A 22,939-nucleotide genomic window follows, 5' to 3' on the forward strand; every position below is an offset into this window, starting at 1 on the left:
GAGGCAGAGCGAGTCATCAGCCAGGTTCTCATGGACTTTGAAACCTGAGCCACAAAGGCTTGGGCTGCTCTCAGCTGCTGATCATCTTTTCAGCAAGGCAGTCCTGATTTCCAGCCCTCTTTGGAAAATAGGTCTTGAGATCTGAGATTAGCATTTCCCAAGATACCCAAATGGTTTAGGGGCCTATTTTTTGGTATTAATGTATTTTAGCAACAGCAGTTGTAGATTGGGTGATAGATTATTGTTCATGATTAAGAAATTACCTAGCTAAATCCTCCAAAAGGCCGTTTGGAACTACTCCTGAATTTCCTTGAGGTTTTGGTTCCTTATCCTCTGCGTGGGATCTGTGGTTCTCCATCCCTAAGGAACAGGCAACACCCATCTTTCCACAGATAAGGTCCCAAATTTTTCCCTCTTGAAGTATGGGATCATGGCACAGAAGAGGCTGAGAACCACTGGTCTATATTTAAAATTTCCTATTTTGTGCCAATCCTGTTATTACTCTTTTAATATACTGCAGTTTTGTCTTCCCAAGGGGATACTTCCTTTTAAATATTTCCTTATTTTTTTCTTCTTTGCATTTTTGTACTGAGATAATCTGATTGGACACAAACCTTTTAATTTTGTTTTATATAAAACTGACTTTTTTAAAGCAAGATATTGCTACATTTCCTAGGACTTTGTTGTATTTAGGTCTAATTGTTCTTTATTTAAAATCCATGGCTAAATTCCTCTTGACCCATTAAAAATAAGTTATATCAAGAAAAATATATATTTATAGGATTAGGAAAAGAATGGATTATTACATAAGCTTTTTGTTTAATGAAAAGACATAATTAACCAATTGAACTGGGTTTGTGTGGCCTATTTATCTATCAGGTATTGTGGATGTTTCAATACATTTCTAATTCCCTGCTGAGCCAATAATATTTCCAAAAATACTTAGGCAGAGGGTGAATTTGTAGGTGTCCTACTAAGTGAGAGCTTGTCTGTATTTTTATGATCACCGCACAGTAGGAAAGCTCACATCATTTGAAAAAAAAATTAAGAAAAAAGATGCTGAAACCTCTGCAATGGTTCTCCTGCAATATCTGGGGCAGAGAGCACAAATCACACCCAAAAACCTCCTAGGACAGGCAGATGGAGGAGCAGGAAACCAAAGAGCAGCAGTGCTGCGCTGTGCCCATAGTGACAATCACTGTGAGCACCTCTGACATCACCAGCCACTGCCCAGCATGCAGTTAATAAATATCTGTGATGGAATTATTGCTGAGTCACTGCTCAGCAGTGTGTGTCCCCTTTGGCCTCCCCAGGGCCAGCAGGAGCTGATCTTGGCCATGCAGATGTTGGTCTAAACCAGTTTGCCACAACTGAATTCCTCGTGGGAGGGTACTCAGAGACAAACTTTGGCTTCAGTGACTGCATCACGTGTTTACTGGGTGGCTGTAGGTGCTGCCAAGCTGGTTTGCTGCTGATAACCTGAGTGGGATTAGAGGGAGGTGGGAAAAGAACCTTTGGAAAATGCCTAGGTGGGGAGCAGGTATCAGTTTTCCATTGCAGGGTAATTCATTAGGACACTGATAAATTCTCTCTGTCCCACTTGTCATTCAGGCCTGTTATTGGGGTGAGGAGCTGTGGGTCCCTGCCTTTTGTGCCTGTGGGCTGCCCTGACAGGAGCAGTTACTAGTGAGTTGTGAGTGGTAATGGTGAGAACAGTGAGTAGATAATGGTGAGAGTAGTGAGTGGGTAACAGTGAGAGCAGTGAGTGGGTAATAGTGAGAGCAGCAAGTGGGTGATGGTGAGAGGAGTGAGTAGGTAATGGTGAGAGCACTGAGTGTGTAATGGTGAGAGCAGTGAGTGGGTAATGGTGAGAGCAGTGAGTAGGTAAAGGTGAGAGGAGTGAGTGGGTAAAGGTGAGAGCAGTGAGTAGATAATGGTGAGAGCAGTGAGTGGGTGATGGTGAGAGCAGTGAGTAGTTACTGGTGAGAGCAAGGAGCAGATAATGGTGAGAGCAACGAGCAGACTTCAGATGGTTGCAGCCCAGAATGCAGCCCTTGCCCCAGAGATGCTGTGTTGCAAAGGACACACCACGTTGCTCAATGTCCTTGGTGACTGTCGGCTTTCAGAAGGCTGTAGCAATAATCAGTGTTTGCAGGCAGCTAGGCTGAGAGCTGATTTACCCTTCCCATGTGTGGGGATAGGTCTGCCTGTGTCTTTTGTTCTAATTCTTCATTTTTCTCTGATAGTATCAGCCCCACTTGGATGACCAGGACAAAACTTGACCATGTGGTCCTAAGGACAGAACTGCTTTTGACTCAGGGCCAGACATTTCTGATTTTATTTTATTTTTCAAGGACTGACAATGTAAGAAAGCATGAAGCAAAGTCATGCCACTGGTTCACTGCATTCCCAGTGAGTTCTTCAAGCAGGCTGTATCTATTTCTCATGGAGGTGCTCACACACACAAGAACATCAAATTTCGCGGTGCCAACACTGAAACTTTTCCAAAGCATCTGTCAGTCCTTTTGTCCTCCTCCCTTCTCCCACCCCTCACCATTCCTTAAGCCTCCAGAGAAATGATGCAGTGAAAGTTTGCACAGAAAACAAGGAAAGAGCTGTAGACAATGCTTTCACCTGCTGTGATGTGCACAATAGCCAGAGGCTGAAAAGACTCTCTCCGTTCTTCTAGGAGGAGAGTCTCATGTGAGCTCTCAAAATAGGCTTTAGCAAGCCAGAGCTGAACTTCATCCAGCCCCACTCTCTGCTGGAGAAGGAAAATCTTGATATTATTAACGTAAGAGGTGAGGTTAGCTCAGGAACCCATGCCAGAAGGGGCTGAAATCCCTGCTGGACGTTTTGGAGAGCTGGAGCCTGATGGTTAAAGCCCGGGGTAGGTGCCCAGTTCTGTGGAGTTTCAGCTGGAACCAAATGCCTGATGTGCCCTTGAAAATCCCAGCCTGCAATTCCTCCCCTCTGCAGTTACAACAGCACAAAGACAATGTGGTAATGTCTGCTGTGTTACAGAATCCCTTTATCTGGGGGAAAAAAACTCCTGTCAGACTAATCAGGGAATTAGCAGTATTACAAAAGTGCTCCTCACAAATGCTAAAATACAGACATGACTCAGATTAATTTTCAGATCAGGAAACTTATCTTTCTAGTGTGCAGCACTAGTCTGTATGAGAGGATTCTGGCTTTAATATGGATTTGTTTGGTGGCACTTGGCAGAGAAACAGAGGGCTTTAAAAAAAATTATTATTATTTCAAAATCTACTGGAAATGATTTAACAGCCTTTTGGAAACATTATAATTTCTCTATTTTGGGGAGCTTTTTGACCTTTCTTAAAGAATTTAATTACCCAGAATTGTCACATCTGATTTCTTTAAATACCCATAAGAGGAAAAAACTCACAAAGCAAATGAAAGATTGGGTGAACTTTGCTTTATTTTGCTCACAATGTGAACTTTCAAACGGATTGGAAAATTATTTCCTTCTATTTTGAATGATAGAAGTTAAAGATAGGAATGACCTATTAGATCACTGCCAGCATTTCCTTGACAATCATGGTTCTGTTTCATTAATGGGAAGGAAGGAGCCCAAAATTCACCCAGTGAGCAGCTCCAAGGGCCAGCAGTGGGGTGGGGAGACCCTCGTGGTGGGGAAGACCTGAGCCAAATCAGGGGGACAGGATGCCTTCAGCACCCAGATTCTGTCTGATGGCCCCATGAGATGAATGAGCTGCATCTGTCTGACGTGGAGGGCCTGGCATGAATAGCATGAATTTTGTGCACAAAAAGCCCAACTATGACTGCTCCATTGATTGGCCCTTTTGGCAGCATGGCTGAATAGCAAAGGGATGTGGAAAACTGCTCGGAAACTCCCAAACAGGGACCCAGCTATGTGGGGGAACCTGCACTTCCTTCACCCTTTGACATTTTATTATTAACTACTAATTTTGCAATCCATTTTGCTCCCATTGGAGGAGCACAAAGAGAGCCAGCTTAGCACAACAATCATCCTCTTGGTTAAAAGGACCCATCTATTCTCCAGTGCTCACATGACAAAATTTGTTTTCCACAATGTTTCCTGGGCATGGCTTAACTGCAGTATTTTTTAAATGGGTTTCTTTTTTCCCTTTCTTTCCTTAAACCAGTATTACACTAGTAGGATGTATTTCAGATGGCAGGAAAAGACTTGTTCTTGTCCGGCTTGGAAGTAATCATGGAAAAGTCTCTTATTCTATCTCAAATGGAACAAATTGTTTGGAGCTCCTGCCCACTGGCTCTGCTACTGCTCCTTGGGACAATCTCATCCAGCTCGAGGATTTTCCATGGCCACTCTGCCCTGGAGCTTAAAGGTCCCTGAGCAGTGCCAGAGAGTTTTTTTCCCTACATCTCCAGAGGGTGACAGACCCAATTACTGCTGTTCCAGCTGAAATTTATCCTGAATCTTTGTGGCACTTTATTGACTTTGGCTGAGGGTGGCTCAGAGCTCCCGTGCAGCAGGGTGATGGATGAGGCCCTTGCTGCAGTTTGTCAGTCCAGGGCTCTCCCAGAGCTATGATGGCACCTCCCAATAAGCTGAAAGTTGGGTATTCAAACACTATTAATGTTCATCTTCAGAAAGCTGATCTGCATCCCACCAGCTGAGATGGACCTCTTTTTCACATGGATCCAGAATAAAATCCTTTTCTTTCAGGAGCTGTGAGAGCACCCAGACCCTGTCCCAAGTGTGCCAGGAGTAGGGAGAATTTAGTGAGAATCAAACTCTCATAATGTCCTGGTTCCTGCCAAAGGCAGGAGCTGCAGAAGCTGCTGGTTCCTTATCAGAGATGGGAGTGTGATATGCAAAGTTTGGATATACTGTACAGCTGTGGAGGATCACATCTGGAATGGAGTCAGATCTGAAGAGGCTGTTTGGGCATAATTTTGCCACTGGGAGTGTCCTGTCAGGTTAAATCCAGGCGTGTGGTCCCACACTGCAGCTCCAAACACAGAGGAAAGAAGTGGTAAAAGGGGGAAGTCTGCTGAGGGCTGGGCATGAGGAGGATGGAGCAGCATGGAGGAGCATGGAGGAGGGTGGTGTCCAACTGCTGTGTCCTCAACCAGGGGACCCTCTAAAAGAGACACAACCACTCTGGCTCCACACATCCCTCACATGCCCTCCTCTATGGGGCTTCTCTTTCTGAAAGTGGCCTTTCCTTGGTGGCTGCCTCCTTGGTGTCACTGCTGGCTGTAAGTGGGGCAGTTCCCTCTGCTCTACAAGGTGCAGCTGATGTAGAACTTTTGCCCTTCCCAGGTTCTCCTCCATGACAGTCAAATCCAGGTCCTGGTTGAATGATGCAGCAGATTCCCATGTGCTGAACCCTGTGGGAGCTGCAGAGCTACAGGGATTGAGGCCCACAGTGCTGGGAAGTCCAGGCTCCTGCTGTCTCAGGTATCAGACCCCTTAGTCCCCCATTGATTTTAGATATTAATTTCTGTCTGTCCCCTCTGTCTCTGTCTGAGAAATCCAAGCAGATGCTGTTGCAAGGCAGGAAGCTGAGCTCCTCTGAAGCCCTGGATCAGGTTTGTCCTGAGGCTGGGAAGACAAGTCCTTGTGTTACCTGGAGCACCTGGCAGTCTTGTTGTGGGGCAAATGGAGGGGACTTATTTCCATGTCTGTAATGTCTCCTTAAAGGACTCAGATGGAACAAGCCCTGTTGGCAAGTGTGTGCCTATTTCTATGCCTGAATAGAAGTGTCCAATGACTTTTGAGATGCCTTTGAAACTTTGGCCAAACTGTTTCTTAAAAGGCCTTATAAAGAGTTCAGTTTGACTCGGTTTTCCCAGCATGGTCTTAGCTGCAGAGTATTTAATTCTCTTGAAAAAGGTAGAGTTTATTTAAATCCATCTGTATTTGTGGAATTTTCCTGGAGAAATCCCTCTGTTTTCTAGATTTTGAGAATGCTGTTCTCTAATAAACTGCAGCTATATTTATCTCAGCACTTGTATTTTCTCCTTGTTATTCTTTGCTCTGACACAAGCTGTCCTGACACAAGGCACAGTTTGAGCTCTCTTGCTTTCCCTCTGTTTCCCAGTGTTTCTTTTGAAATTATATGCAAGAGCACACATTCCACCTTGGCATTTGGCAGCCCCTTCCCCTCTTATCTTCTATTCATGAGCTTTTAGAAATGTCCTGCAGTAGCCCTGCCTGGCTGCTGGGTGTCCAAGGCTTTTAATAGTTCTGCTAAGTTTAATTGTACTTGATTTTGCTGCTTCATTTTTATATGCATGCCGGACAGCTCATCCCCTCAAGAATGTCCTGAAGGCATCCTCTGCCATAATAAATAACAGAAGTGATAGTTAAAGTATACATGTATAAATAAAGTTTGCTCTGGTGTGTGAGTTTGCCTAGCAAATATGAAAATGTGACCCAGGGCCTGCACCTCTGCATTCAAATCCTTGCTGTACAGTGAAATGAACTGGAATGTGCTACAGTGATTTTCTTTGATAATGTCTGGCTTATAATTTACTTTTGGCTGAAGCAATCAGTGAGGGAAATCCATTTGAATGGCTTTGTAAGAAGGCTTTATTTTTCTGGTGCTGCAGGCTGCAACTTTCACACTCTGAGACTAAATCCCTTTCGCATCGTCCAGGTCCTGGGGAGAGACATTTATTTAAAAGTAGCTGAAATGAAGCACAGAAACAAACTGTAAGTGATTTTTGGCATTACAAGTGCACTGACTGTAAAGCAGTGGCTCGGCTCCATACTTTAATAGGCTTTAACGTATCAATTATAGTGCTGAGTAGTAATTAGGGCTATGGAGCAAAATGCAGAGTGACCTCTAAACTGTTCCAAAGCTGTGGGAACTGGTGGGAAGGGGGATTTGGGAGCAGACTGAATTCTGGTAATCATACCACAGGGTGCAAAAGAGCAAATGTGACTATTAAAAGTTGAATTTTGTTTCAGCAGCGCAGGCAAGCCTTGCCTACCCTCTGAAGGTGAATCTCCCACAGCATGGAGCTAAGTGGGCTGAGCAGTGGATAACTCTTCTGGGAGCATGGGCAGCCGTGTGCTGGTCCTGCCAGCCTGCCCACTCCATTAAATAAATTGTGTCTAAAATCCCTGCACTGCTCTGCTGTGCTCAGCTGCTTGGGAGCCTCTCGGGAGGAAGGTGAAAGCTGAGAGCTGGGGAATGCTGCTTCTCCTTTCAGTGTGGCCTAAAGACACCCCCCAAAATTCCCTGGTACAAAGGGGATGCCTGGCTCCCAGCTTCTCTCCTTCCACCCTGCACTCAGCTGGGGAAAACAGGCTTGTCCTGGCTTAGAAAGGGCACTCCAAAATTTTGGAGGACGGAGGCACGGAACCCCCCTTCATAGTAATGACAATAATAAAAACTATGGTAAGGGCCATGCAAACCACAAAATTACAAGTTTTCTTCCCTTTCTGGTTGTTTGCTGCTCAAATTGCCCTGGAGACAGAGTGAAATGTCCAGTGGTACTGAGGATGTTTGGTTGTAGGGATGGCAACCTATATCCACATGTGCCTTGTTAGTCCCATAAACCTGAATGAGCCAAGCCCCAAACCTCCTCTTGTTTGCAGGGTGGAGTCAAAGCCACAAAATACTTCTGCAATGTTTGTAGCCAGTGATCAATTGTAAGCTAAAGAAATATTTATTCTGAAGCGTAAACTGAGCAGTGGGAATTTCTTTGCCCAGGATACTCCTCTTGATGTTACTATTTTGATATGCCTAAGTTCATTGATATAAATAGGGTGCAGTTGTCATCACATTTAACTATAAAAAGCCCTCCTCAGCTGACAGCATAGGTATCATAAAGTCACATCACCCCCTACTAAGCAATTTTCACTTGAGCCATATGCAAGCCTCTGAATGACAATTCTGCCTTTCTAGCCTTGGCTGGCATATAACTTAAAGAGCAAGAGAAGATTTCAGAAACAAAGATTTGTAGGCTTGCACAGCACCAATGAATCATATACTTGAAAACTTTATCCACCACAGCTGAAAACAAAAATCACATACAAGCCAAAAATGCAAAGTGGGCCCCATGGATGTGACATGGCTTGGCTCCCCTCCAGGAGCCTTCAGTAATCTTCTAGCATGGTTGGAAACACGCCAGCAAGTGTCCTTCACCAGGCTAGAGGGAGTGAAACGTTCACAAGAACTAATTTCTTCATGTGAGATCCCACAGAGAGAAATGGCTGCTCTACCCTCGTGAAGAGCAAGATGAAAGTTTATCCCATTTTAGGACTTGATTTTGTCTATCCAGCAAAGCACTTATATGGGCTCCATGCTGTCCTGCCTGGGCCAGTCGTGGTCTTTAACACATTTATTTTTGCTGGTAGAAGAAGGGCTGATATTTGGGGAAGGCATGAATGGCAATGCAGCGTTCCACCCCACACTGAGAGAATGGAAATTAGCCCTGCTTGTCTCAGCAGCAGAGCGAGTCAGGAGGAGCTTTAGTTGAGCATGAAAAACCAGAGGGAGGAGAGGCAGCCTGTGCGAGGTAGGGAGAGCTGCCAAGACTCAACTGGATAAGTAACACGCAGTAAATGCTCAGAGTCACCTTGCCAGACAAATATTTGCCTTTCACTTTGAATGAAGACCAAATCATGTTCTAACTAGTAGGACCAAGAAATTCCACGCATTTTAGCAGGTTGAGTGTCCTACTGGAGCTCCCGTGGTAAGTGTATGAGGGCAGACTTTGGGGGATTGCTGGACAGACAGGAGGAAAAAAACCCCAAAAACCTCGGGAAGATATTTCAGTGTAGGAAAAAGATCAGAGGGAATGCTGGAAACTGGGAACAGGGTGGAAAAAAGCTTTGTAAATGAGTGTGGCTGAATACACCACCACATTCAGTAGATTGTCTTCATATTTTTGGTGGTCAGAGGGGTGGAATCCAGGAGCTGAAGAGGTCAAAATCTCTGGGGAAGCACTGGAGACACAACTATGTCTCCTCCCTAAATCACACTATCTCTGAAAAATATGTTATGGGAAGAACTAAAATCTAGAGTAAAGACCACAGCCCCTGGGCATTTCCAGTCATTTCTCACAACCATGTAAAACTTCCCTCTCTTGTTCAGTGAACCAAATGAAGAAGACAATGGCAGACAAAAGACAGCAGTAGAATTGTCCTCTTTGTGACAGATGTGGCCTTGGTATCATTATTTAAGGACTACACTTATAGGCAATCCTCATTGTTCTCAGGCCATTCGCTCTGTCTGCTGTAATAGCCTTTTATAACCAATTTTTGGAAATAACTGATTTTATCAGCTGTTACTAGGTTGTTACTAGGTTAGTAGCTCTGGTTGGACTTTGGCGCATCTATCAGTTTTAATGAAAATAGAAAAAATAAAGAAGGAAGGCTGAGATGGACCAGCTCTGGATCACTGGGCTGTGCAAGAACAGAATTCAGACACTGGTTGTGACCCCTCTAAGTGCAGACTACTCTTCCACCTTTTTTTTGGTTGTTTTTTTTTTTTTTTTACTTTAAAGTGAGCCAGAAATGACACCTTCACAACTTCCCCTGGGAAACCTGGGATCCAGAGCGCTCTGCATTCAGTAAGAATCTTTCCATTGACTTTGATGTCCTTTGGACTAGAACTTATGTTTCCATGGCATTTCTGGGACGTGTGTCTGAAATTCACTTGCTTCCCTCGCTCTTTCTCATGCATCATTCTGGCCAACACATCTCCTGCCATAAATACAGCACGCTCAGGAGCCCTCCAGTTTTCAGTCAGTAGCAAACACTGTCTGATACCTGTCTAATTTTCCTTCCCAGCTTCATCTCATTCCAGCTCTCTGTATCCCCTTGGGCCCCTGTGGTTCCTCTCCATTCCAGCACCTTTGCAATCATGTGTTGTGACCTTGTATCATGTATGTAAACACGGAAAAGGTTAATTAAAATGAACAAATGTATCAAAGTTTATAATCTATATACAATCTAAGTACTTATGTACCTTTAGAAGGCATATCAGAAGCACCTGAAAAAAGCCCTGTTTAGCAACTATTAATTAAGTGATGTTTATACAATGCTTTGAACATGTAAAATGGTGAGAGCTTCTGAGTATACCATGAGCATCGTTATCACTGGTATCCAAAAATCAGGAATGTACTGAACTTCTCTTAATCCCACCCAATTACCAAAGACTTTGTGAGTTGAAGGGAATCAGCCATGACAAACTAACAGATAGTCTTTCTTCCAGCTGGGCTGTCCTTTTGTCTCCAGAAAATGGTATAAAGTGTAACTCCTTTTACCCATCTTGTTTATTTAAGCACATTTGTCAAAGCCTACCGCAGAATGGTTATTCCAGCTTAAAGAAATCCTTCCGGGTCAGAAAGTCCTTTGGATGTCTCACATCCAACTGCTCTCCCTTCCCATTCCTCTCTTTTAAGCCCTTGAAAGTCTGTCAAAGTCTGGGCTGAATTCCTGGGGCCAGTTGGAGTGTAGCTCTCCTTTTGTTCCCCACTGCCAACTGCAGAAAGAGACGTTCGCTGGGTTTTGTAGTCACCAGCTTTAAAAGCCCTAAGTCCCATTGCTTCCTTTGAATGGCCAGATGCAAAGCAATGCTTTAACCCCAGGAATGACTTTACAGAGCTTTTCACTTGCCGTGTTGGATGGGCTGCTGTGCTGTCTCTGATTTCAAGGAAGAATGCCTTAAGCAGCCTGTCTATTTCTTAAGACTATCAGAGGTAAGGCTAAAACTTGCAAAATAACATCTGGAGAGTCCAGATAATTTTCTAATACAGAACTAGTATTTTCATCCTTGAGGTCTGAAGGCTATAAACATAGTTCTATCAATATAATTAATTCAGCTAAAAGGGATGTCTTCCGTTTTTAAAGTATATACATTTAAACATGGCTTAAATGGAAAACCGCTTCATGTGCTGTAGGGCTGCTAAGTTTTACTGCACTTGAAGGTACAAGATGTTTGGGTAATTTTTGTCCTCTTACTATTCATCAGTGAATTAATTTACTGTTCTGCTTACGGATAGAAGTACAATCCAATACATTAATCATATCGAGATTTTTAAACCTGCGCTAGTCTGTTATGACTTGTTCTTCATAAGGCTGAAAAATATTTCTTTCATCAGAATGGCTTAATGCCTATAAACATGTCCTAATTATATTTTCTTGGAATTAATCAAGTTCATTATGTTAAGTTTGGGATCTACATCTGAAGTGAATTTGAATTGTGAGCATCTGCCACATTCCCTTCAGATATTACTGATAAGAATAGTGGTGTGGGATTTTCAGAAATACTCAGGTTTGGCTGTTCCTGTTCCTCTTGATGCCAGTTGGAGTTTTACCACTCTTTCAGTGGTGTGTATTTCAGTCAAACATGAGCACTTCTCAAAACCTTACAGTTTTGACAAATTTTTCAAACAAGTTGAGAAGTCTACACAAGGTGTCACTTCATTTAGAAGATATAGTTATACCTGTTTGATTGGTGGTTTGGGTTTTTTCCCTGCATTTTCCCCCCTGAAACAGAGGTTTACTGAGCATTTCAGATGAAAAGTGATTAAATAGTTTGCTCTCAGAGACTTGGGGGGTTTTTGCATGAGAAAATCCTTCAGAAACCTACAGAATCCCTCAAAATCACTCAAAAAGTCAATGGGCTTCTACAAAGAAGCCCCACTTGTACAGAAACGAAGTCATTCTCTTTGATTTAAAGCCCTCTGAGAGGGTGATCTTTATCTCATTAGTTCAACCACAGTTGTTTCCATTGCAGTTTATTCGCAAGCACCAAATTTTGTGGTCCAGAATTCAGTTTGGTCAGGTCAAAGAAAGCTTTTTCCTGAGTAATGGTCCCAGGATATGATCAATTTCTGATTCCTGTTCTTCCCATTGAAAATACATGAAATCATGCTTTCAGTTTGATATTGAAGACTGTAAAAAAGGAAAGGGTTGAAAATGAGGGAGGAAACTCTTTATCCACCAACTCATCATCAGTATTATCAAAATCCATATTTTAGCAAACCCAGCCTTCTGAGGTGGTCAGGCAATGTCCAGAAACACAGAACCTACCAATTCAAATGTTTCTTACCCTTGGTTTTATTTGGTTCAAGTCCTATGGAGTCAGCAGGGGAATGGGATGAAGTTCTGAGACATCAAGGAGCCAAAAAATTCCCTCAGACAATTGTGCCTGTCAACATTCATGGATCTTGCTAATTGAAGGACCTCTCACTGAGATCACTGCCTGCACAGCAGCAGGTCCATGGGGTGGGCTTGCCCTCCCTCCCCTGTCTCAGAATTGGCTGTCTGGCTGCAGGTGGGTGTCTAGACTTCCATCTGAACTTGTGGAGTTATCCCTGCTCCCAGGAGCCAGCTCACCCATCCAACCTGCATGAATCACCCTCCGGCTGTGCTTGCCTCTCTCTGCTGATGACAGGGAAAGCCCAGATGGGTGACACCCATTCTTGTGTTGAGAAGCTGAAATTGGATGAGGTGGATCCCACCCACATTGCTCACACACTGCTAATTGCACTGTCAGAGGAGATCTTGTGCGTATTTAAAAATACACATATTTAAAACAGCCAGTTCTGCTATTTCAGGGTGGGCACTGTGATGTGGGGGGCAGGTTTGGGTGCCTGAATCCAGCAGTTGATGTTGTGGGCCACAGTGAGAATGTCCAGGTGACCTTCCTCAAAGTCAACACAGCCACCTGACAGGAGCTGTGGAGGGTCCATTCCTCACAGCCAGGGGGGAGAGGAGCAAAAAGCTCATCCACATGGAGGGGACAGTGGCAGCAGAGCCAAACCCCTCAGCTGTAACCACCAGAAAAAGCTTTGCCTTAGTGGCAGGACAGTTTCACCAAACCCAAGAGCTCCCAGGACGAAAGCTCTCATCTTGATCTTCCCAACATCCTTCTTAAAACTGGCTTGGCTGCAAACAACTTCTACAGCTGATGCATAATTAAAAAGCCATTTTCATTCATTGCACAGATCTCTCAAATGTCCATTTGTTGCACACTATCACCAATAGACCATTAAACTTGGCCCTGGGCTGTACTTCTGTGTCTGCCTTTTTGTTAAGCACATGTGCTTGGTCTGTCAATAATTAGAAGGAATTGAATCTTGGCTCTCCTTTTCTGGGAACTGCCCTGCTGCTGGAAAAAAGCTAACAGAAACATACCAGTGCAGAGTTTTCAACATTGTGACACTGCTTGGCATGAGAGATAGCTCCTTGTGACAAGTTAAATGCTAATTTTTATTGAAGGTAACAGTAAAATGGGAAATTGGTCTCTGCACTTCACTTAGGCAAGAAATTAGGAAGAAATCTGCCAGCAATTGCTGTTCCAACATTATGAACTTTAGTTTACAACATGCTGCTGCACCAGAGAAAACCCTCTGATTATTGGAAATCTGTGTGGATTGATCACTGGGGAAAATCAATGGGGAAAATGATTTTCTCCCCTCCTCACAGAGATAAATACACATTTCTTTGTGGGGAGCTGAGGCAGGCAATATCACAGCCATTGCCCTGGGGAAGTGCAGTCAGCCTGGGCCCCTGAGCCAAGATTTTAATCAATCAATGGCAATTCCTTCTGCAGTAGGAATAAAGTTTAAAGGCACAGTCAGCACCAAGGAGTTTGGTGGTTGTGGCTGAAAAGTCCTTGGAAATCAGTGACCATGGGTTGACCAGTGTGCTGGGGGTGTGGCTGCTCAAAAAACCTCATATACTCAAAAACCCTCAAAATACTCATCCAAATCTGCCAGTCTAATGCCCAAACACTTATTTTATTTTGCATTTTGGTAATTTGCAATGAATATTCATATCTCATCTGGCTGGTGTCCCAATACATGAGATGAGCTTGGAGAATGGAGACAATAAATACAGGGTGCAAAGTATGGGCTTTTTTTTTTTAAAAAATCAGCTTCTGGGTTGTTAGAAACATTGTTCAGGTTTTTCTTCATAGGCACCAGGACTTCAAAACTTACAATTTATTCTATTTTAAGGAAAAGCCCTGAACCTCATGCAATCACTTGTCTCCAGGGAGACCATTTAAGAAAAAACAAAATACCAAGAGATGAGGGACGATTCAGAATAGTTAGAAGCAATGTATTTGCATTAGAAATATTGATTGGTGTTTTTGGAATTTAATTTTCTGCTCAGTACTGCAAAGGCCTTAGGTACTGAAAGGTGCTCTATTACTCATTTTATCTATAAAGCTCTCCCCCTCAACACATCCTGTAAAAGCACTCAGGGTGTTGCATGGTAATTAAAAGGTGATATTAATATTTCCTGACATGCACTATAAAACATCTTCAATTAGCTTCCTGTAACTATCACACACATAGGAAATGAAAAGGAATGTATAATAAGAAGAGAAAATAAATTAGTGGGAAGGTGGTTCCTGTGACTCTCTGCTTGGGTGTCGCTTTTTTTCGATAAAAAAAGTAAATAATCTTTGTTTTCCTGTCTGCTTTCCCAGTTAGACCAAGACAACTAAAATCCCCAGATGCTGATGGTTTTCAGGCTTGTTTCCCACTTGGAGCCTCATGGGCAAATTACTCTGTCATACAAAGATTTTCTGCAAGAAAATAAGGGAATTTATTCCTCAGAGTTCAGATTTCTCCAGCCTCTGTGCTGTCCCAGCCACTGGCATCAGTGACACCTGATTTGAAGTGCAGCACTGATTTTTTGTGTTTCTGTTGTGACATTTTGTACTGTGTGCTGCAGGCAGGGTCACCTGGCAGATGTTTGCATCACTTGTCCTTCCTGCAAGGGACACAGAGATGTCTCCAAGTGCAGGGCTCTGTGCAAAGGACATGGTTATAAAGCAAGGTACCAAACTGGTAAAAAATCCATTCTTGTACAGTGCCATTGAAGGTGATTTTTTGCTGTGGGATTTGAATTTCTGCATTTTCTTTGGGTGTCCTTCTTGTCTTGTTGCCTCTTTGGTATTTTTTTCTCTACAAGGAGTTTGGTGTCTGCAACCTCCTCTGGTCCCATGGTCTCTTCCATGGGATCTGCATGACATCTGCCTGTCAGAAATTTATAAGGAGATCAATGCCAAGATTAGAAAAAGAACTGAAAAGCATCTCAACATATCACAGACAGAGATATGTGAAAACCTGGACCACACATAAATACACAGACCCCCCCCCGAGCTGATGTTTTTGATCTGTAGTTCAGGACATAGTTAAAATCTCACTTTAATCTGCATGAAGTGGAACAGAGTATTTAGAAAGCATGAGATAGTTCAGAGTACATTATAGACATGGGTGTTTCCTAATTTTACCATATCAAGCCAACATTTCCTAATGCAGCACTGTGCTCCAACCAGCACCCATTAATTACAGAAGAAGGTGGAGATGAAAATAAATTCAGGGCATTTATTTAAGTGCTGAAACTGTTATAGGATTTTTTACATACAAAGGTTCAAAAGAAGAACCACAGAGATGAAGGCTCACATTAGCTCAATGTGAATCTGACAGTGGTTGGTAGAAAAAGCTTCAGAGTGATGTGAGGGATCCAAACAGAGGCTGCTGTGAGGTTATCTGCACTCCCTCATCATTTCCTTGTGTGTTTCACCTTTATTTCTAGTCATTAGAAATTGGCTCAAGCCCTAGAGAAGGATGCTGAGTCAGCACACCTTAATTTTCCCTCTTGGTATCATTTCTGTCACTCTCTGGATATCCTTGGAAATATTCAACCTCTTGTTTGATAGTGCTAAGCCCTGGGTGGCTTTCTGTGGGGGTGATGTGCATAAATTAATTGCACATGCATTTAATCCTTGTTCCCTTTTATTGGTTTTGTTGCATTTCCACTGCTCTTAATGTCACCTTGCTCAGTGGCAGCAGCACAGAGGGCAGAGCACCTGCCCTGAGCCCTGGGAATTTCACAGATACCAGAAATACCCACCCAGGATTATTCCTAATCCCCCCAGTCTCCTTCATTCACCTGGGATTTTCAGCCATCCCTTGAACATTGTTTTCCTTTGAGCATTGTCTTCCCTCCCACCGCCCTTCCCCAAATCCCTCTTTCTCCCAGGCTTAATTCCGTGCTTTGGGTTTGTGCTCTGCCATGATTCATGTGTCAAGCCCAACTCCAAAGCACTTAGGCCCATGGTAATCTTTAAACCCAGAACATGCTGAAGTGCTCCACTTAACAGAGATCAGATCATTCATGTGCTCAAAGATAAGCATTTGCTTAAGTACTTTGCTGAATTCAGGCCTAAACACACACATTAAATTCATCAGCTAGGACCCTTGACAAATTTTGCCACAAAGGTGCCTATCTCTCTCCATGGACTATAAAGGGAGACTAGATGACTAGTTTAAACTAGATAGCTAATCTTTAGGCAGCTGAAATGAGGTGAGAGGAATCCCACCCTCTGTACCTATCTGTGGTGTCAGGCACTGATCTCTGTTGGGGGCCCTCCATTCTACTGAGAGGCAATTAATGAGAACCAAAATTGGTTTGGATGGCCCCAAAAGGTGATGGGGAGGGAATTTCTGGGTCCCTGCCTCCAGCACAGCAGCACCAAGGAGCAGCAAGGTGGAAAACGAATGGATTATTTCACTCTCAGGCCTGAATTCTGCCCTGCAACAACAACTGGGCAGGTTTTAAATGATCCCTTGTCAGAGATGAGATGTTGAAGTCCATGTGCTTTGAAGTGAGCTACGTGGCTGTCCTGCTGAAAAATTCCCCAGGAAACCTTCAGCCTTGACCTGGTGGTTCAAAGTTACAGAGATTGAGCTGAAACGTGACTTTAACGTTATCTGGGCTTTTTGTTTCAGTTTTGATCATTAAACTCGGGGTTGCCACATAGTCAGGAGTGAGATTGGGTTTCTGCCAGGCCTGCCAGTGGCACGAACACTTGAGCCATTCCATACACAGTAACCCCAGAGTGCTGGAAATGCTCATGTGCCTGCAGACCTGCCATGTCCCTAATGTGAAGTGCAAGTGAGAGCTGTCAGCTGCATACTAAAATGTCCCTGTGTGCAATGGCCTGGCTGCACAGTAAACAAGGTTTGCACCTTGAGGCCCAGGCTGAGGGTCTGGAGTAGCTGGTAGAAAAGTTATGTCCATATCTGCCCATTAAGCTCGTGATGCTGATGAATTGGTGTCTGCTGCTTTTATTTTTTTCCCCATTTCATGAGATAAAAGGAAATTAAAAAAAATCCAAACCCAAACCAAGACATGATATGTGTCTCCCTACCTGGCTTCTGTCATTTTGATACCATTTTCCTTGGGAAATTTATTGCAGCTCAAGCCTTGATTGCCTAATTTTGCCTAGCGTGGTCTGCTTGACCGTGAGCACAAGAGGCTAATTCTGGTGTAAAGAAAAGACATTTCTGAAGATATTGCCATTATTCTACTGGGTTATTTTTTGAGGAATGACATAACTTATTAAGCTTGCAGTGATGTGGACAGTTCCTTCACCCGGGGCTGCTCACCAGCTCACATTTCAGCAGGACTGTGAATCCCTGGGCTATCACCAGCACAGAACCAAAGCCAAGGCTTTCCAGCCATGCTGAGAAAGGCCAAATCCAAATTTGTCTGACACAGGGACAGAGGAGGAGCCCTTGCTGCATGGCAGCTTCTGTGCTACACATGCCCTGTGTACAGAGTCTGTCATTGGAGTTCCCAGAATTTTTTAGTCTCTTTTCCCCTTTCCTTTATTCATTCCCTCCTGTCTGTGTGCCTCTGCTCTTTGTATTCACTGCCCACATTTGCCCTCCAAACCAGGAGGCTCTAAACAAAGCAGGCTCCAAACAGGAGCAGCAGTAGCATCCCAGATCTAGAGAGGATGCTCTCCACCCTGCTCATCCTGGGCAGAGAAGCTCCCCACATCTCTGGCTGGTTACCCCCACAGAACACAACAGCACCCTCAGCTTGGATCTGAAATAGCATTTTGACCTCCAGGAAACTCTGCTGCTCTTATGTGATACCCAGTGTTCCCCAGCTAAATGTCACTAATAATAATGGCAGCCCTTGGAGTGGAAAGTCTTGGGGTTTCCACCATGCAGTGGTCCATTTAAAAATAAAAATGAATCAGAAGCTCACACTTTTCCGAGCCAAGAACGTTATGCTGGCACTGGTGCCTCAGAAGGGAATTGGGAAAGTCTCTCCTGGGCTGGAGCGCTTCCTGGCTGATCTGCAGGATTCCTGTGTGCTCTCCACAGGGACCTGCCCCAGACACAGGCAGGGTAATTCAACAGTGGAGGGTTGGATCACTCAGTCTGGGCCCTAGGAAAGAAAAGTTTGTGTCCTGACAGTGTGTTTGAGCAGCACAGTCTGGGCAGTACATTGAGGCATTAAGCTGTGCAAGAAATGGAATGCCATAATTATTCAGATTTGGGGAAAAAAAATAAATAAAATCAGCTAGGGAAAAGTTACACTCCCCCCCACCCCCCAATAAAGCATGTCATTCCTTAACTGTGCCTCTGAAGTGTTAGTTTGCTTTTGGCATTTTCCCCCTTTATCTAAACCCCTCAAATAAGCCATAATGACAGCAGGAGTTGCATGTTACTTCGTGTACTGCCTTGCAAAGCCCTGGAATTCCTTAGGTGTCTTAAATTATGGGCTTCTTTAGGACAAATGACTTAAATTCTGCCTGATATTTACCAATATGCTGCAAACAGCACAAATATTGGATAGCGTTCATGTCATTATTGCACAGACATTTGTCAGACTATGCACAGTTAAAGCCTCATGTGTTTTATTGAAAATAGATTTAACAGTCTAATGGGCTCTCATATGGGACAAATACAATACAAGGAGAATACTTGTAGATCTGTATGTCACAATCAGAAAATCTAACTCTATAAATCTCTACCAAAGCTTCACCCTTAATTTAACCTCCTTTATACACCTGAAATAATTTTTGATAGCAAATTCTTAAAATTTCAATTAATTTTTCTAATTCGATCCTTTTTCTTAATCTTGTGGACAAGTCTAACAAAACCTTTTTGTCAGCACACTTTCAGTGTGTTGCTGAATAGAATTTATGAGAAATAAAACAAGAAAATCTAATCTCAGTGATCATTTCTTCCTGGGAAAAAGCAAAAGATCTGAGGAGTTTCAGTTAAACAAGTACTGTTATGGGGCTGATTCTCCCCTCTCCTGTAGTAGGTTTTGTCATTTAAACTTTTGGAAACTGGGAAAGCAGGAATATTCCTCTGCTGCAATAGAAATTTATGTCTCCTTTGCACATGTCTAAATGAGCACAGGAGGGACACAGTGGTGGGAATCTGGACTGTGGATCTTACACAGTCTGGACCACTAAGCTTTTTCACTGATTCCCAGAGTGAGGAATGATTGCTCTGACATTTTCCCCCTCCTTTCAGTACTGAAATTCTTATGAGAAATCCAAAGCTGCTATTTTTGGCAGGCATGAACAGTATGATTTTTGGTACCTTACTTAAAAATGTAATCTATTTTATTTTAATTGCCACAACAGCTCTATGGTCCTCAGCACTATTAAAGTGTTTCAGGCCTTAAAAAATAAGCCTGTAAAATAATGAAGAAGGCCTTTGATGCAACATCCTGCTCTCCACAAAAGCATAATCACACAGAATATTGAATCCTAAGAGATCATACACTTACCACTTTCCCTGAAAGGAAGCCAGATTCTGCTCTCATATGAACTACATCAAATTTAGGCCTGTAGACATGAAAAATACCCCAAACCTGTGTTTTTATGCAAATGCAAGTAAGCCATAATATGTGAGTGATCTTTCCAAATGTGGGTACTACTTATTGACCCCGTCTTTTTGACTTTGCTCCTAATCCAGTAACATTGAGCATGTCTTTAACTGTATGAAGTTGCCAGATCTAAGAACTTAGATCATGAGAAGTGCTGTTGTTTTAGTCTGGATCTGTCTTTATCTTAAATGAAAGAAACTAATGGGACTTAAGCACATGATTTGAATGGAAGCAATTGCTTATGCACTGTGCTGTGCTGATTTGGGCTAAATGGGAATCTCAGGAAATTGTCATTTGTGGACATTGACATTTTCTTATTATTTGCAGGTGAACTTTTATTAACAGCTCTGTCCTTCAATAGAGGTTAATAAATCACTGTTGGATTTGCAGGCACTCTCAGAATAGATAGGAAGCCAATTCCTCTGAAAGATTACTCCTCTATTTGTTTAGCCACTGGCTCTTGGCTTGTAACTGATAGGTTTGAGAGCTGGGAATGCTGCATTTCCCTGTATGCTCTAGCTGACCTGTTAGAGATGTTTGTGTTTGATAAAGGAGAGGATGATCAGAGGCTGGCTAAATGCAACAGGGTTTTGGTTTTGTTTTAATCTGTAAAGGTTAGAGATGGGAATTCCTCAAGCAGGCAAAGCCACTGGCTTCTGGCAATGAGTAACTGTTTTGTCTTGGATGCAACCTGAGCTGGTTAGTGCTCTGTCTCCCTTTCACACATGCACACACAGCCTTTTGGGTCAGCTCCAGCCCTCTGTGATGGCTCAGGGGGAGCCAAACTGCTGCTTCTCCTCACTTGGCTCAGAAGTCTCAAAACGTGTAAAATGCACGTGTGTACCAGTGAGCCCCCAGCTGCTTGAAAACACACTTGGTTGAACTGGGAAAATGGCAAGTGGAAATGTGCTAAATGTGTGAAAAGTGGAAAACATGGCGGGAGTGGGGGAGCCTGTCTGAGACAGACACTGCAGTTTAAAAAGGGTCAAAATGGAACAGGGAAGTTCAGAGGCCAGATTTGTGTTCATGTTGGGTAAACACGTGGGAAATTGCATTTGGTTTGCTGCAGCAGTAAACACAGAACAACAGGAAATAAATATCTGTGTGCACTTGGCTCCTCTGTCCTGGCTGGTTGGGATGGGGCTCCTCTGTGGGTACCCAAAAACATTGTATAGACAAATTATTACACAGAGTACTCTGTTTTTTTTTTTTTTCTGGGAGTCTGTAGCTAAGTGCACATCGCATTTCAATTTTAAAATCCTATTGCAATGCTGAGATTCTAGGCAATATCTCTTTGCTCTGTCCTTGCAGATTTGTATTTATGGTATCCATTAGCCAAGGTGTCCACAGGCATTCAAATTGGACTGGCTGATACCCAGGGGTGCCATCCAACCTCAGCTATTCTTTGATTCTATGGCCTCTCTCTTGGACATTGCTGGAGTGTGAGATGGTTTGAATTTGCAAGCTGACTTCAGCTTGGCTTTTCTGCCTTGCACAGAGGTTATTTTTCAACAGTGCTTAATCTAAAAATAATGATTTGAATGTAATGATTAGAAGTGGGTCGAAGAAGCTGGGATGTGAGTTGTACCATGGGAGTGTTGGGAGCTTACATGTGAGCTGGTAGCTCCCCAAAGGCTCTTTGAATGAACAAGCAAAAAGGTTGATGGTTTGGCAATCAGAGTGGGCAGTGATCAAAAGTTGCCCCCTCTCATTATTGGTGGAAAGGAATGGCTCGGGCAGTGCTGGGCTGCCTTAATTGTAATCTGTCTTAATGAAGAGTAAATGCTCAGTGTGAAAAAATGAAACAAACCAGCTTCTTCTCCCTCAGGCTTACACAACAAAGATTATTTCCCTGTGGAAAGCAGATGTTTAATTGCCCAAGCCCAGAAGCAGGATAACACATGGCTGCTGTACCTGTCACAGCTGTGTGTGCTGCATGCTCAAGCTGCTGTGTCACAGCTACAGCTGCACCCTGGGTCTGTTCACAAGGTAACTGTGAATAGAGAGCTGTCATGCTGCCTAAAAACCAGACTCAGCTGGTACAGCAGGGTAACAGGGAAAGGAGAGCAATTCTTGCCATTATTATTAATACCTGCACAGAAGGAGTGGAAGTAAGTCTGGTATGGAGCCAGAGGTTCCCTCTGTACGGTACAATTCAATGAGCTCAGTGCACGATGCAGAGAAATTGTTTGAAATCTCTCTCCAATCCCACTATTGCTCCATGAGTCTTTGGTTGTTCTGCCTGGGGTGCATTTCAGCTCTCTGAGACTCCTCCAGCAGCAGGAACTTCCCTGGGCATTGCAGGACCCTGGGGCAGCACTGCAGAACTCAAGGGGTGTGATAGAGCAGAGGAAGGAGAGGGCTCATCTTTGAGATGGGTAACGTGGTCAGAAAATCCTGCCTTGGTTAGAACTGGTGTTGGCAGTTTGAGCTTGGGTTCATCTGGAGCTGAGCTGCAGCCCCTGCTGTTCCTGTGTGCAGTGGGCAATGCAGATAGAGCCAGCACTTCCCAAGGCAGGGCTTCCAAAATATTCCCCCTTTATTTCTCCCATGTCTCTCAGGGCAGGGGAGGAGAAGCCACTGCACTCTCTGTGCAGCTGGCAATGACTTTACAAGGAGCTCAGGGACATTTTGGCACCCTGTGTGACTCCTGCAGGGACCCAGCCAGTAAAGATTAACACCTGTTTCCAACAATCACGTTCTTAACTAGCAACTTCCTTCCACAAGACTAACTTTATTCTTTTAGTCTCTCCTTTTGTTTTGTTTCTAGCAACACACAGTTTTGTTGACAGTGAAGTACGAGTGATGTCCCATGTGCCCTGGTGGGTCTCTCAAATGAGCAAGCAAACTTCCCCTCAGAAACTCCAAGGTGAAACACTCAGGATAGTTAGGATGTCATTGGGACACAAGATTCATGAAATGGGGAATCTGGACTTCAGATCCAGCATACAAAGAACTACCCCAAACCTACAATTTATAAAAAAAAAAAAAAAAATCTGTTTGACTCCATTTGAGAAATAAGCTGTCTATTTTTATTTGAAAATTGTGTCCAGCTTGCTTGGGTCTGAACCCCTGTAGAGCCTCAAGAGAAAAGGTGCAGGAACAGGAAAAAAAACACCCAAAAGGTCTGCTAGGTTGAGAGTCACAAATGCGGGAAAATATCTAATATCCACTTATTTCTGGTTGCAGAGCTTATTTTTATTAATGCACAGTGCCATTAGCTGGTTGCCATGATACAGGGCAGTTGAGAGGAGGTGCAGAGTAAGGAGGTGAATAGAA

The 22,939-nt window shown here is 43.5% G+C and overlaps 1 long non-coding RNA gene across 1 annotated transcript in view; it reads left to right on the plus strand.

Annotated features, from left to right (window-relative positions):
- Window positions 1-968: 968 nt before the first annotated feature.
- The window catches only part of LOC141731049 (uncharacterized), a 31,343-nt gene continuing 9,372 nt past the window's right edge, over window positions 969-22,939 (plus strand). The window contains exons 1-2 of the long non-coding RNA XR_012582960.1: window positions 969-5,437; window positions 6,592-6,694. This is a non-coding gene — a long non-coding RNA (uncharacterized LOC141731049). The remainder of the gene's footprint in view (window positions 5,438-6,591; window positions 6,695-22,939) is intronic.

Source organism: Zonotrichia albicollis, chromosome 16, assembly GCF_047830755.1.
Source record: "Zonotrichia albicollis isolate bZonAlb1 chromosome 16, bZonAlb1.hap1, whole genome shotgun sequence".
Taxonomy (NCBI): domain Eukaryota; kingdom Metazoa; phylum Chordata; class Aves; order Passeriformes; family Passerellidae; genus Zonotrichia; species Zonotrichia albicollis.